The sequence below is a fragment of the Garra rufa genome, chromosome 20 (genome assembly GCF_049309525.1).
Source record: "Garra rufa chromosome 20, GarRuf1.0, whole genome shotgun sequence".
In the NCBI taxonomy this organism is placed as follows: Eukaryota; Metazoa; Chordata; class Actinopteri; order Cypriniformes; family Cyprinidae; genus Garra; species Garra rufa.
In genome coordinates, this window is record NC_133380.1 from 18,700,631 (window position 1) to 18,715,371 (window position 14,741).

General features: G+C 37.7%; 1 protein-coding gene across 8 annotated transcripts in view; it reads left to right on the forward strand.

The window, feature by feature from the left end:
• LOC141293364 (pleckstrin homology domain-containing family A member 6-like) overlaps positions 1 to 14,741 on the forward strand; it is a 121,712-nt gene that overhangs the window by 29,656 nt on the left and 77,315 nt on the right. The gene's annotated exons all lie outside the window — the stretch shown is intronic.

The following is a 14,741-nucleotide window of genomic DNA, read 5'->3' on the forward strand; positions in this document are numbered from 1 at the left end:
AGTTTATATCTCGCAATTCTGACTTTTTTTTCCGCAAATGCGAGTTTGTATCTCGCAATACTGACATTGTTTCTCATAAATGCAAGTTTGTATCTCGCAATTCTGACTTTTTTCTCACATTTCTAGTTTATATCTCGCAATTTTGACATTGTTTTTCGTAACAATTATGACTTTTATTCTTGCATTTGAGTTTATATATCACTATTCAGACTATTAGTTTATAAACTTCCAAATTATATAGTCCAATACTGGGGGAAAATAACAAATTTATTCGAAAATGTGAGTTTATATCTCGCAATTCTGACTTTTTTTCTTGAAAAAGATATAAACTCAGAAATGCAAGAATAAAAGGAAAAATTGCAAGATATAAACTTTCAATTCTAAAGAAACAAAAACACAACTGTGAGACGAGTTTATATCATGCAATTTGCAAGGGAAGCGTGTTGCAATTTGCAAGGGAAGTTGCAATTGGCTTTTTACTTGTATCTCGCAATTTTAAGTTTATATCTCGCAATTCTGACTTTTTTCTCGCAACTCAGAGTTTACATCTTGAAATTCAGAATTTTTTCGTAAATCTCACAATTGTAACATTGTTTCTCTTAAATGCACGTTTGTATTTTACAATTCTGACTTTTGTTCTCAGAGTTCTGAGTTTATAATTCTGAGAAAGAAATTGTGAGAGAAGTTGCAGTTACCTTTTTTATTTTTCATTCAGAGGCGGAAACAGGCTTCTATAGTTTTCAGTAATGATGACGATTAGAAATATTTCATGAGCATCAGCATATCAAAAGGATGTAAGGATGTGATACTGTAAACTAGAGTAATGACTTCAGCTTTGACATCACAGGTATTACATCAAAATAAAATTACATGCAAATGTTAATTAATTTTAATGTAATAATTTAGATTTAAATCTAATATTAAAATAGACATGTTATTTCAAATGGCAATAATATTTCAGTGTTACAGTTTTTACTGTACTTTCTGACACATAAACTATGCCTCAATGATTTTTATAATTTTTTTTGTTTTTGCTTCAAGTATAATTATCTTGAAATTAAAATTTCCTGAAAATGAAAAACAAAAATAAGAATTCAAATAATTACATTTACACAGTTAAATAATGTTTTTCAGTACTTTATATAACCTTATTTTATCATGTGCCCCACAAATGTCCTGTCATACATCATGGTGTATTTTTCTGTGAGTGTGTAATACAGTACCTCTATTAATGGCTCTGTCCCTGACGTCCTCAATGCGGGATGAGTCATTGCATGTGAGTGTGAACATGCATGTGTGATCTCAAGATTGCTGTTGCTAGAAAAACAGCTGAAACACCATGTTTACTCTTTCTCACATTTCCAACAAAACAAACACGGTTGAAAATGACCATGAGTGATTTAAGACAATGTCATATCATTATTATCCATGATTCATTTAGTTTAATAACTCATGCATTATATCTGTTTGTGTGTATGCACATACCTATTCACAAACACTAGGAGCCCATTCGCTCCATCTTTACCGCTGAAATAGACTCAGCGGAAATGTTGCTGTTGTGAGCTTCAGAAAACAGCCAATGATTAAGTTTCAGCGGACCGCTTTGTGGTTCGCTGTGCGATACTGCTGCTGCAAGCTCATTGGAGGTCTAATTATTCATCCCCCATTCCTCCCTCCTTTCCTCTTTATTATCCCTCCAACCCCCTCTCGCCTTTCTTCCCACTCATCCTCTGGCAAGCGTGCTGGCGGTGAGGATGTGGTCGCTGTGATGTGGCAATTGTGATGTTGCTCGCTGCCACCATCTTGGCTGTACTGAGGTCAGAGGAGGGGCTTGCGATTGCATCATCTTAAAGGAATGAAAACACAACGCATGCACACATTTCTATGCGCAGGCACGTACGCACACGTCCCATTCATCATAGTCCTTCATGCAATTTGCATCGCGGATACATTTGCTCCTCCCTTTTATGGTTTAATGATGGACCGTGGGCCAATGCGATTCTAGGAAGTTCTCCTCTCTCCCTTTTTTGCATCGATATGCTTTTACAGACCTGTCTGAGATGACAGGGAGATGCGATGCTTAAGAGCGCTGTGCCTTGCCTCTCGTTTCTGTCTCTATGGCAGGGGAGCGAGAGACTGTCAGGTCTAATGCTGGATTTTACTCGCAGCTGAAACCTGAAAACCTGTCAGTGTGCTGAACACCAGCAGCCAGAACATGCAGCTTCCTTTTATAGGAGCACTGTAGATCTGACAGGATGAAATACCAGCGGTGATGTTCAGGGTTAAGTTGTCAGACATGTAGCTGGGTGTGTTTTAATGTCTTAAGTGCACAAATCTGTAATGAATACTCAAATCTGCCATGTACAGATGAAATACAGCGAGGTCTGGAAGTCTTGAGTTTTGTGGGTGTTTTTATTCATGCAAAAACTGTTGTTACAAATTATATTAACAACCTGATCATTTTAGTAAACAGTTCTTGAATAAATGAATTTATTTTATTTATTTTTTTATTGAAAAATGTTTTTTTCAGGGCTTCCTTTCTTTTGAATTTAATGACAGCAGAACTCAAGATGCATAAACTTTGTATAAAACCTCACGTATAAACCTTGCACCTAGTAAAAGCATAGATTCTTAAATATAATTTTTTTTAAATAAATAATAATAGTAATTAAATATTTAAGTCAAAATAAGAATAAACTTAATAAAGAATAAACAAGAAAAATCCGATTAAATATTAATATCGAAATATTTTTAATTTGTCATTCTGTATTTTTAACCAATTTAAATCTTTTAAATGTTTCAAATGTGTTTTTATATTCCTTTTTAATGTCATTTTAATTTTAAGGTTAATTTAGAAAAATATTAATATTTAAATATATTTAATTCAGTATTTAGTACAATTTTAAATATTTATGTTTAAATATTTTTAATTTGGCATTCTGTATTTTTAACAACTTTTAAATGTTTCAAAAAATGTTTTGTAGCTTTTCATTTGAATTTGTTATTTGAATTTAATTGTTTTAATTTTAATTAATAATAATATTTAATGTAAGTACTCAGTAAATCCAGTGTTTGAGTATTTAAAGAATTAATATTTACATATTTGTTAATTCAGTATTTAGAAATGTTTCAATATTTTTAATGATTCTTCGTTTACTTATATATTAAATCCTATATTTTTAATGTTTTAAATATCATTATTTGAATATTTTTAATTTGGCATTCTGTTTTTTAATAACTTTCTTTTAAATGTGTCAAAAATTTAATTTTAAATGTTATTTTTATTAATATTTAAATATACTTAATTCAGTGTTTCTGTAAGTATTCAGTAAGTTTGAGTATTTTAAAATATTAATATTTACATATTTCTTTACATATTCAGTATTTTTAATGATCCATCATTTACTTAGATATTAAATCCTATATTTTGAAAATTTTAAATATTAATATTTAAATATTTTTAATTTGCATTCTGTATTTTCATTTTTTTTTTTAATTTTTAATGTTATTTTAATTAATATTAATATTTAAATATATTTATTTCAGTATTTCTGTAAGTATTCAGTAAGTGTTTTTTTTCCATTAAATTCCATGTTTTAACATTTTTAAATAGTAATATTTAAATATTTATTTGGCATTCTCTTTGGCAACTCTTTTTTATGTTAAATACCTTTTTAATTTTTATTTATTTTAATTAAAGTTTAAGTTATTTTAATTATTTTAATTTAAATGTTATTAATTGTAATTAATAATGTAATTAAAAATGTAATTAATAAATTAATTTAAATTCATATTAATATTGAAATATATTTAATTCAGTATTTCGGTAAGTATTCAGTATGTTTTTTCCCCCCATTAAATCCCATATTTTGAATATTTGAAATATTAATATTTAAATATATTTTTTGAAACATTTCTTTTAAATGTTTCTTTTTTTCCTTTTTAATTTTAAATGTTATTTTGATTAGTTTATTAAAGTTTATTAATATTTAAATATATTTCATTCAGTATTTCTCTAAGTATTCAGTAAGTTTTTTTTTTCATTAAACCCATGTTTGAGTATTTTAAATGATGAATATTTTGATATTTTTTCACAGTATTGCTTTCTATTCTATTTTCAAATCCCAGATCATTTTCTGACTCATTATCCACAAAGATAACACTCAGTTAGATTTCCATCTTGCCAATCTAAATGAGTAGACTATATAATTCATAACCGTAATCATAATTCCACCCGTGCACAAAACATAAACCACGTATTGTCTGTGGTGTTCCCAGATGATCTTTGAGTGGGCACTGCTCGTGGAGACAGCGCTCATACGAATCATTTTGAGTCCCGCAAGCGCAGATGACAAACTGGCTCTCTGGCTGACCTTCACTCTTTCACCGCAAGGACACTTTTAATTTGAGTGTGTAGCTCTCGATTCTAAGCGCTTTTAACAGCACAAACGCAGCAGGTAAATTGTTAGCAAATGGAAGCGCTGTTTAGACGTCGGCATGCCACGTGTCGTGCTTTACAGCAAAAAATAAACACATTACAGGCTTATATGGTACATTCCATACCAGCTCTGTTCAATGAATGCTAGCTCTTTATATCCAAGATATTTAAAAGGATTGTGGCTGAGGAACAAATGCTTATGGATTAGCAGGAATGTAAATAATTAATGTGAGGTCTGTAGGGTTAGTTTAAATATTCAAGAGTTCAATTAAAATATTCATACCTCATAATTTAAACAAAGCAAGATATGGATGTGAAGGTTTGAAACCCAGGGTGAGAAGGAGGTACCAATATGTAGGCGATCCCCTCAGAGGGGCAAGTAATCTTCTGCATCCTATTTGTACATGTCCCTGTCATATCCGTCCACAGCGGGGGACACGGTACGGAGACCATCTGGTGAGACCACTTATAATTGAGGCCCACAGATAGAAGAACTGGGACGACCGCCGTGTGTTTATAGTGGACTTGACAGCTCTGATACACCTCGCTGAGGCAAAGCATAAGACTGACCTCAGCAGATGCCACTGGCTTCTTTTATCTACATGGACAGATACAATTAATTTCTTATTGATCTAGTTCACAGAGATATTAAATAATAATCTTTCCACAGTCACTAAGGGCTCTGTTTATCTCAGCTAATCGCTCTGCACCGAAACGGTTAACTTCAAAGCTATGATATAACTAGTCAAGTGGTGCTTGACTGTGTAAAAATGACTGTGACAATGCTGGAGTGTTGTGGGTGGTTGCTGCAGTGTAAAGTGGTCACCAGGATGTTCTTGGTGGTTGCTAGGGTATCCAAGGGAATGTGATGGGGTTGCTAGGTGGTTGATGGGGTTGTAAGCATTTACTAGGGTGATGGGTATTGCTAGATTCCTGCTAGGGTGTTTTGAAGGTTGCTAGGGTGTAGGGATGTTAACCGATGACCGTTTGACCGGTGGTTGACCGTATCAACGTTAACCGGTCAAAGTTGTCGGTAGTCGGTTAAAAAAAAAGTGCCGGTGCGTCTTTTACGCATTCTGAAGGTGCCTGTTTTATCCATTGGTTTTATCATGTTGCAGTCTATTAGGCAACATTCCGCATAAGATGGGCTTAGATTTGGAAATACATTACATCTACATTTCAGTGGTAACCGATAAGGTGATGATGATCATCATCTTTCTTTATTATGGTTAGCACTGTTACCTCAACTAAAGCAGCGTCTCTTCGGAGCTGTCATTTTCTTAAATGAGCCATGGCAATGTTTCAAATGAGCTTCTAACCTAGACAAACGCCTTTATTTTCAAAGCGATCACCTTGTACCCAAACCATTTGAAACTAAGGAGCCATTTGTCCTACGATTACATACAACAAGCTCTTCGGGGCCGCGTTTGCGGGACTCATGTTTCGCGCTGTCTGGGATTTTAAAAAAGTGACGTGAGTGTGTAACTAGGGTTGTGCCGATAGACGATAGTATCGTGTATCGTCGATAGTCAGAGATATCGCCTGTTGCTGATGCCTTTGACGATATTAGACGATTATTATTATTATCCGTCAACAAAGAACTTAACTTTAGCAATGCAGCGCAGAGAGTCTGTTCTAGGATGCTTCAGAAACTTGACGTGGTATAGACGGTTTCATCGGGCGCACGCGCCTGGACCTAAGTTAACTTCCGGTCTGTGTTTGTTTATCTGTCTGGTTCGTGTCGCGGGCTACAAACGCAGCTAATAATGAGTAATGAAGTTGGTCTCAGGTTATTGTGCTGTGGTATGTGTTTCCCAAACATTTATTTATTTGTGGCGACCTGCCACGATATAAAAACCGACTGATTTGGAAATTGGAAATTGGAATTAATAGACTAATTAATTAATCTATTAATAGACTTCGTTGAATAAACGTAATGCACGTTTAAAAATCAAACCGAGGCGTGGGTGTTTTTATATCACTGTATTTCTGAAGAAAGACTGTCTTTAGAAAATGTCATTTTCATTTCCTCCTGCATAAGGCAGCGTTTTTAAATTAAGAGCTGCTTTGTCTATAGCCATTACCGGGGAAACCTCGTTTCTCGTGCTTAAAGCACCTCCTGCTGGCAAATAATGAGTTTGCATTTTTAATAAATCAGTCTAATTTACGCAGCCAACATATTTAGCTTGTTATTAAAAAAATAATCTACTCTAGAAGGACTTAGCTGTTGTTATTGATTCTATTTGGATGTCTACCGGAAGTTAAGTTTGGGCCACAAAAGCGCGCATGCGCAGTAACGTTTGTTTATGTTGTTGCCGTTGAAACCGTCTATAAACACACGCATAGAGACGCCACGGCACCTTAACACACCTCGTGCAGTTAAAATGGGAGATATTCATCATGCAGTACGGTGGTAGATTAACTGATTCTAAAGGGAGTGTTATTATATTAGCATTGCAGTCATTAGGATAACAGAGGTAGTAAAACGTGGTTCAGGCTGAATTAATTACGATGTATCATAATCAGTCTGTATATAGTAAACATAAACATTGATCTCAGTAACGTCTATAGGCGTTAATTAGAATTACGATGCGATCAGATGGCGCTAAACATATGCACGTGTATTACACGCACATCACTTCTCCGCATTCAATATGAACTGAACTAAAACATCACCTGATGACAACGGTCAGATATACAGCGGTAACATTATCGCAATATGACGGGTAAAGAAAGGTTAAATAATTTACATTCTGGCACGCACATTTACAACTCACTCACTGACGATAGCAGAGAATGAAACCGAAAGTAACTTGAACAACTCCGGCAGATCTACAGTCAGCGCTCTGTACACGCACAACTTAATCATATGCCAATAGAAAAGTCTACCTTTACAAAACGAATACGGAATTTAGTACATAGATAATTAATTAAATTAGCACGATAGTATCGTGTATCGGCGATCTCTCAGGCTGACGATAGGGCGATATGAAAATTGAGCATATCGCCCAACACTATGTGTAACGCTCTAACCCGGATAACTATTCAAGTTAGTGAAATGAAAGAGATAGAAAACGGCAAAGTTGGTGATCCACACATTTAATGGTTGGTACATGACAACGCGCCCCTCTCATACATGAGAGTTTAACTCTTTCTTGGCGTTACAAAATAAAAGTGAAGGCAAAATAATAGCAAGAAGGCAGAGCGAACTTATCATCTGTATGGTTCTCATTAAAACAGTCACGTAGTCATTCTACGTCATCTCCACACAGCGTGAGTTATATGTTACGTGATCAGTCTCTTAAAGGGCACCTCACAATATAATGTAATGTATGCAAAAACATAGCTTTGGCCGTTACAAGTGGCAGTGTGTGCGTGTGTGTGCGGGAGGCAGAGCGGCAGAGAGATGCGACAGAGTTGCGAAATTGCAGGCGCGGCTCGAAATGGCTGTTATTTCAAATAGCGTACCATATTTTAAACTAATCGGTTAACCGGTTTCAACCGGCTAATGAGGCTCGGTGGTCGGTCAAGAAATTTTTTAGTTTTCGCCATCCCTACTAGGGTGCAAAGTGGTTGCTAGGATGATAGGTAGTTGTTAGATCCCTGCTAGAATGTTTTGGATAGTTGCTATGGTGTTCTTGATGGCTGTTAGGGTGCTAAATGGTTGCTAATGTGTTCTTCATGGATGCTAAGGTAATGTTTGGCTAGATGCCTGCTAGGGTGTATTAGATGGTTACTAGGGTACAAAGTGTTTGCTAGGGTGATAAGTAGTTGCTGGATGCCTGCTAGAATGTTTTGAATGGTTGCTAGGGTTGAAAGTGGTTGCTAGGGTGCAAAATGGTTTTTCGTGTGTTCTTGATGGATGCTAGGGTGATCAGTAGTTGATAGGTGCCTGCTGGGGTGTTTTGGGTGGTTGCTAGGGTGGAGAGTAGTTGCTAGGGTGGTAGATAGGTACTAGATGCCTGGCTAGAATGTTTTGGATGGTTGCTATAGTAATCTTGATGGTTGTTAGGGTGCAAAATGTTTGCTAATGTGTTATTGATTAATGTTAGGATGGTGGGTAGTTGCTAGGTGCCTGCTAGGATGTCTTGATAGTTGCTAGGGTTAAAAGTGGTTGTTAGTGTGTTCTTGATAAATGCTAGGGATATGGGTAGTTGCTAGATGCCTGCTAGGGTGTATTGGATGTTTGCTAGGGTACAAAGTGGTTGCTGGGGTGATGGGTAGTTGCTATATTCGGATTGTTGCTAGGGTGGCAAGTGGTTGCTAATGTGTTCTTGATGGATGCTGGGGTGAGGTAGTTGATAGATGCCTGGTAGGGCGTTTTGGATGGTTGCTAAGGTGCAAAGTAGTTGCTAGGATGATGGGTAGTTGCTAGATGCCTGCTAGGATATTTTGGAAGGTTTGCTAGGGTGGAAAGTTGTCACTAGTGTGTTCTTGATGGTTTCTAGGGTGCAAAGTGGTCGCTAGTGTCTTTTTGACGGTTTCTAGGGTGATTGGTAGTTGCTAGATGCCTGATAGAATGTTTTGGATGGCTGCTAAGGTGCAAAGTGTTCGCTAGTGTGTTCTTGATGGTTGCTAAGGTGGAAAGTGGTCGCTAATGTCTTCTTGACGGTTTCTAGGGTGATTGGTAGTTGCTAGATGCCTTCTAAGATGTTTTGGATATGGAACATGCTATAGTGTTCTTGGTGGACTTCTAGTGGGATTTTGGTATGTATTAGTTTATTGGATGTTCTAGTGATTGATAAGGTGTTCTGGGTGGATTTCTAGGGTCTCCTGGTGGTTGCTAGGGTGTTCAGCGGGGGAAGTTGAGTTGTTGTTAAGGGACTGCTAGATGCTTCAAAGGGTGTTCTGGTGATTGATAGGGTGATTTGGTTGGGTGCTGGGTGGTTCACAGTGGTTTCTCAGTAATTGCCAAAGTGTTCGTGGAAATTTCTAGGGTCTCCAAGGGGTTTCCAGGGTGTTCTTGGGGGTTTCTGGGTGGTTGCTAGGGTGTTTTGGAAGGTTGTTAAGTGGTTGATAGCCATTTATCAGTATTTGCTAGGGTATTCCAAATGATAAGGTCTCCAAAGGGGTTGCCAAGGTGTTATTGGGGGTTTCTGGGTAGTTGCTAGGTGACTGCTAGGGTATTTTGGATGGTTTGTAGATGATTGATAGGGGTTTCCCAGTGAATGCTAGGGTATTCCGGATGATAAGGTCTCCAAAGGGTTTGCCAATGTGTTCTTGGGGGTTTCTGGGTGGTTGCTAGGTGGCTGCTAGGATGTTTTGGATGTTAAGTGGTTGACAGGATTTCTCCGTGATTGCTAGGATTTTCTGGCGGTTTGCTAGGCTGTTCAAGGCGAATGCTGAGTCATTGTTAAGGGACTGCTAGGTGCTTCATAGGGTGTTCTAGTGATTGATATAGCGTTCTGGGTGGTTCCTAGGGGTTTCTTAGTGATTGCTAGGGTGTTCTGGGTGATTTCTAGGGCCTCCGAAGGGGTTGTCAGGGAGTTGCTAGGTGGCTAACAGGATGTTTTGAATGGGTGCTAGGTGATTGCTTACTAGGCTAAGACTCAGTTAAAATAGGTGGGCTTATTCTGGTGTCTAGATACAATTAAAATTAATTAATTTATTGCTTATTTAATCACCTACCAGATGAAAAACATCCAATCATTAAGAAAGTAAATTATCATTTGTAACAAGCCAAAGTTCAGTGCTTGGGGTTACAGGTCTGTAATAATAATAGCGACACTTGCCTTATTTCCAATTAAATATGTTTTCTGCAGGTACCCCTTACTCAAAGATAAATGACTGAGTCATTAGAGTGGGGGAAAATGGTGGGATATATGTCCGTAGACATAATTAAAGTCGATCTGACATGAGTATATATGACAAAGTGACATTTTAATATGCCTGACTCTGACTTAGTGCTTTTAATGCTGAGCTTGTCTCGGTGTGAGATACAGATCTAATTATTTCTGTGCGTGAGCGATGTGTGTGTGAGTATCTGGGTAAGGTTTGACAGGGGGCTGGTGCAGATGCAAACCCATCTACCTGAGTGGGTAACGTCTTTTGTTTTTTTGCCTCGGCCACTCCCCTTCACCACAGCCAAGACTGTCATGGACGTCCCAGGGGAGTTCTGGTCATGACTCCTCCTCGGTTAAGCTTGGGGGTAGCATCTACATCTCAATCTGATCTGTGATAGGAGGCCCCACGTGTGTGTGTGAGGAAGAGAGAGAGAGTCGGGACGAAACCAGTAACCAAATAAGCTGAGCCGAGCAGATCTAGAAGGCAAGAGAGCCAGAATGGGATATAGAGGTTGAGCCAGTAAGGGAGAAAGAGAGAGAGAGAGTGTGTGTGTGTGAAGCTGGCTGGCAACAGCACACATGCTCAAGGAGAGAAAAGAGGACAGCAATTATTGTATCCAACACCCTACAGCTCCTCGCTGCTGTCGGCATCACAAACCTGCTATTCTCTCCACCTGGCCTCATCCCACTGACTTTTATATGATTGATCCGGGGGAAAATGCTGAAGTTCCGCGCGGACCGGCGAGTGAGGTAGGTAAGGCAGGATGTTGGGAGCTAGTTTATAGCGGCAGGCAGCGGTGTGAGAGGAAATTCTGAGCTGGAGGTCAGGCAGGACTGCAATGCAGTGCCGGCTTTCCCGTGGACTGGCTTTACGAGATTTATTCGTGTGAAGTTGGAATTCCGTTGACACCTCATTTGTGCCCTTCCTGGATTCCAGCGTGGATGCCTTTATAAGCGCCGTTCCGATGCCGCTAAATCATTTCATGTTCGCTAACGACTCCAGCATTGATTAGTGGTCATATTAGCGACGTTTATGAGCTTGTGCTTCTATGTAGGTTTATAGGTTACACACGAGCGAGCGTGCTCAGTTGGAAGACCACATTGGAGCGCGCACATGTGCGCTCACACACCTCAACCTGATTTCGGTGGCTAGGTTGTTGTGCTAGATTTATCTAAACGTTTGTCCTCTGATGTTATATGGAGCGCTGGGCTCTGTACCTTGTTGGTGTCAAGAGGTAGATGCCTTCAGCATGAGTGTATTCTTGGCTTGTGTTGCCTATCAGGCCATGTGTGTGTTGTGTGTCTGTGTATACAGAGACAGCACAGACTCTGATTTCTGTTTGTGTTGTTCTTAAGTGGCTGATGCCAAGAATTTGGCATGTTGTTTGAGTGCACTTCTATGGCCCACTTAAACAACACTAAAGAGGTGAGTCTGCTGTATGCAGGAATAACATCAAACTGAAGTGATAGGACAAGAGCAAGATGAATATAAGGGCCTCAAGTCTAGTGTCCACAGAAGATCCAAGAAATTGCTAACTGAGAGGCATTTTAGCGATTGGTTTACACATTGATCTGGGATAGTCAGGATTTCAGATATGTAAACATAGGGATTAACTGTCTTTACTTGCATATTTATAAGGTTAACATTATTGGACAAGTGAAGTATGTGACTTGTACATGTGGAATTGTCGCCTCATAAACTCACTAGGACTGCTGGCTACATTTTTAACCTTTTCCCTGTTAATGAAATTAACAGAGCATGAAAGTTTATGCAACTGTACATGAATTTTTCACGCAGCAAGAACTGTTTAGTTTGAAATTTGTTGTTAGTTGCTTATGAACTTGCCGTAACATGCTCAAACCTTCACAATATAGACAAATGCAGTGTTGTTTTAACCCAGTTTTGAGTCAAATATGGATTAACTCAACTTTTGGGTAAAAAAAAAAAAATAATTAAAAAATTGAACAGTTGGGTTAGTCCATATTTTGACCCAACTTTGGATTAAATATGGATTTACACAACTTTTGGGTTAAAATTTTAATTGAAAAAGTTAACCCAGAAGTTGAGTTAGTCCATATTTTGACCCAACTTTGGATGGACTGTCATGGACGTCCCAGAGGAGTTTTGGTCATGACTCCTCCTCGGTTAGGCTTGGGGCTAGCATCTACATCTCAATCTGATCTGTGATAGGTTAAAAAATTTAACCCAACAGTCGGGTTAGTCCATATTTTGTTCCAACTTTGGATCAAATATGGACTAATCCAACTTTTGGGGTAAAAATTTATTGAAAAAAGTTAACCCAGAAGTTGGGTTAGTCCATATTTTGACCCAACTTTGGATGGACTGTCATGGACGTCCCAGAGGAGTTTTGGTCATGACTCCTCCTCGGTTAGACTTTGGGGTAGCATCTACATCTCAGGCTGATCTGTGATATGTAAAAAAAATAACCCAACAGTTGGGTTAGTCCATATTTTGTTCCTTGGATTAAATATGGACTTACACAACTTTTGGGTTAAAAATTTAATTGAAAAAGTTAACCCAGAAGTTGAGTTAGTCCATATTTTGACCCAACTTTGGATGGACTGTCATGGACGTCCCAGAGGAGTTTTGGTCATGACTCCTCCTCAGTTAGGCCTGGGGCTAGCATCTACATCTCAATCTGATCTGTGATAGGTTAAAATATTTAACCCAACAGTCGGGTTAGTCCATATTTTGTTCCAACTTTGGATCAAATATGGACTAATCCAACTTTTGGGGTAAAAAATTATTGAAAAAAGTTAACCCAGAAGTTGGGTTAGTCCACATTTTGACCCAACTTTGGATGGACTGTCATGGATGTCCCAGAGGAGTTTTGGTCATGACTCCTCATCGGTTAGACTTTGGGGTAGCATCTACATCTCAGGCTGATCTGTGATATGTAAAAAAAATTAACCCAACAGTTGGGTTAGTCCATATTTTGACCCAACTTTGGATTAAATATGGATTTACACAACTTTTGGGTTAAAAATTTATTTGAAAAAGTTGACCCAGAAGTTGAGTTAGTCCATATTTTGACCCAACTTTGGATGGACTGTCATGGACGTCCCAGAGGAGTTTTGGTCATGACTCCTCCTCGGTTAGGCTTGGGGCTAGCATCTACATCTCAGTCTGATCTGTGATAGGTTAAAAAATTTAACCCAACAGTCAGGTTAGTCCATATTTTGATTCAACTTTGCATCAAATATGGACTAATTCAACTTTTGAGTTAAAAATTTATTGAAAAAGTTAACCCAGAAGTTGGGTTAGTCCATATTTTGACCCAACTTTGGATGGACTGTCATGGACGTCCCAGAGGAGTTTTGGTCATGACTCCTCCTCGGTTAGACTTTGGCGTCTACATATCACAGATCTCAGGCTGATATGTAAAAAAAAATTAACCCAACAGTTGGGTTAGTCCATATTTTTTACCTAAATTTGGCTCAAATATGGACTAACCCAACTCTTGGGTTACAAAATTTAATTGAAAAAGTTAACCCAGTGATTGGCTTAGTCAGTTCATATTTTGACCCAACTTTGGATGGACTGCCATGGACGTCCCAGGGGAGTTTTGGAGACTCCTTCTCGGTTAAGCTTGGGGGTCATCTACATGATTACATGTCAGGCTGATCTGTGACGAACTTTGGCTCAAATATGGTAGAACCCAACTTTTGGGTTAAAAATATAATTGAAAAATCTAACAAAAGAGTTGGATTAGTCCATACTTTCAACCAACTTTGGCTCAAATATGGACTAACCCAACTTTTGGGTTCAAAAAATGTAATTGAGAAATGTAACCCAACAGATAGGTTAGTCAATTTTTTGACCCAACTTTGGCTCAAATATGGACTAACCCAACTTTTGGGTTAAAAAAAAAAAAGTGACTGCAAGAACTGAATGTTGTTAATGTTGTGGACAATCTCCCAGTTGTGTAAGTGTAGATGTTTATCACTTTGAATCAAGTTAGTTAACCTTGGGTTAACTTTTTTAACCCTAGGATAAGCATAGTGTGAAAACCTTATGGAGGTCATTGGGTAAATTACGGATTTAACTCTAGCTAGTTGATCATTATTCTCATCTAAGGTTCACAGTCAGAGCAGTAAATGTGCTAAATTTATTGTCTTCGCTTATTTACATTCACCATGACTTGAAGAGAAGAGAACAATCATTGCTAAATTATGCGAATAATAAAATGCAATTAGCCATGTGCTATAATTATGCACTGTTGGAGTAGCATAATAAATAATCTAATAAACTTTCATAAGGGAGAAGAAAACACTATATAGTTTGCTGTTAGTGTCCAATAACTTTAGCTTTAGCTGATTTACATGTAGCTAGCTAAATTAGACAGCTGCCAACATTCCAATCATTTTGGAAGTGAACTAATCCTTTAACAAAAAACATTTTAATAGTTTAGTTTTAGTTCACAATAACAACCCTGCACTTTTCCGATGTAAAATCTGGTTCCTGAGGCAAAACAAGTCTAAATTTTACTCTTACTGTA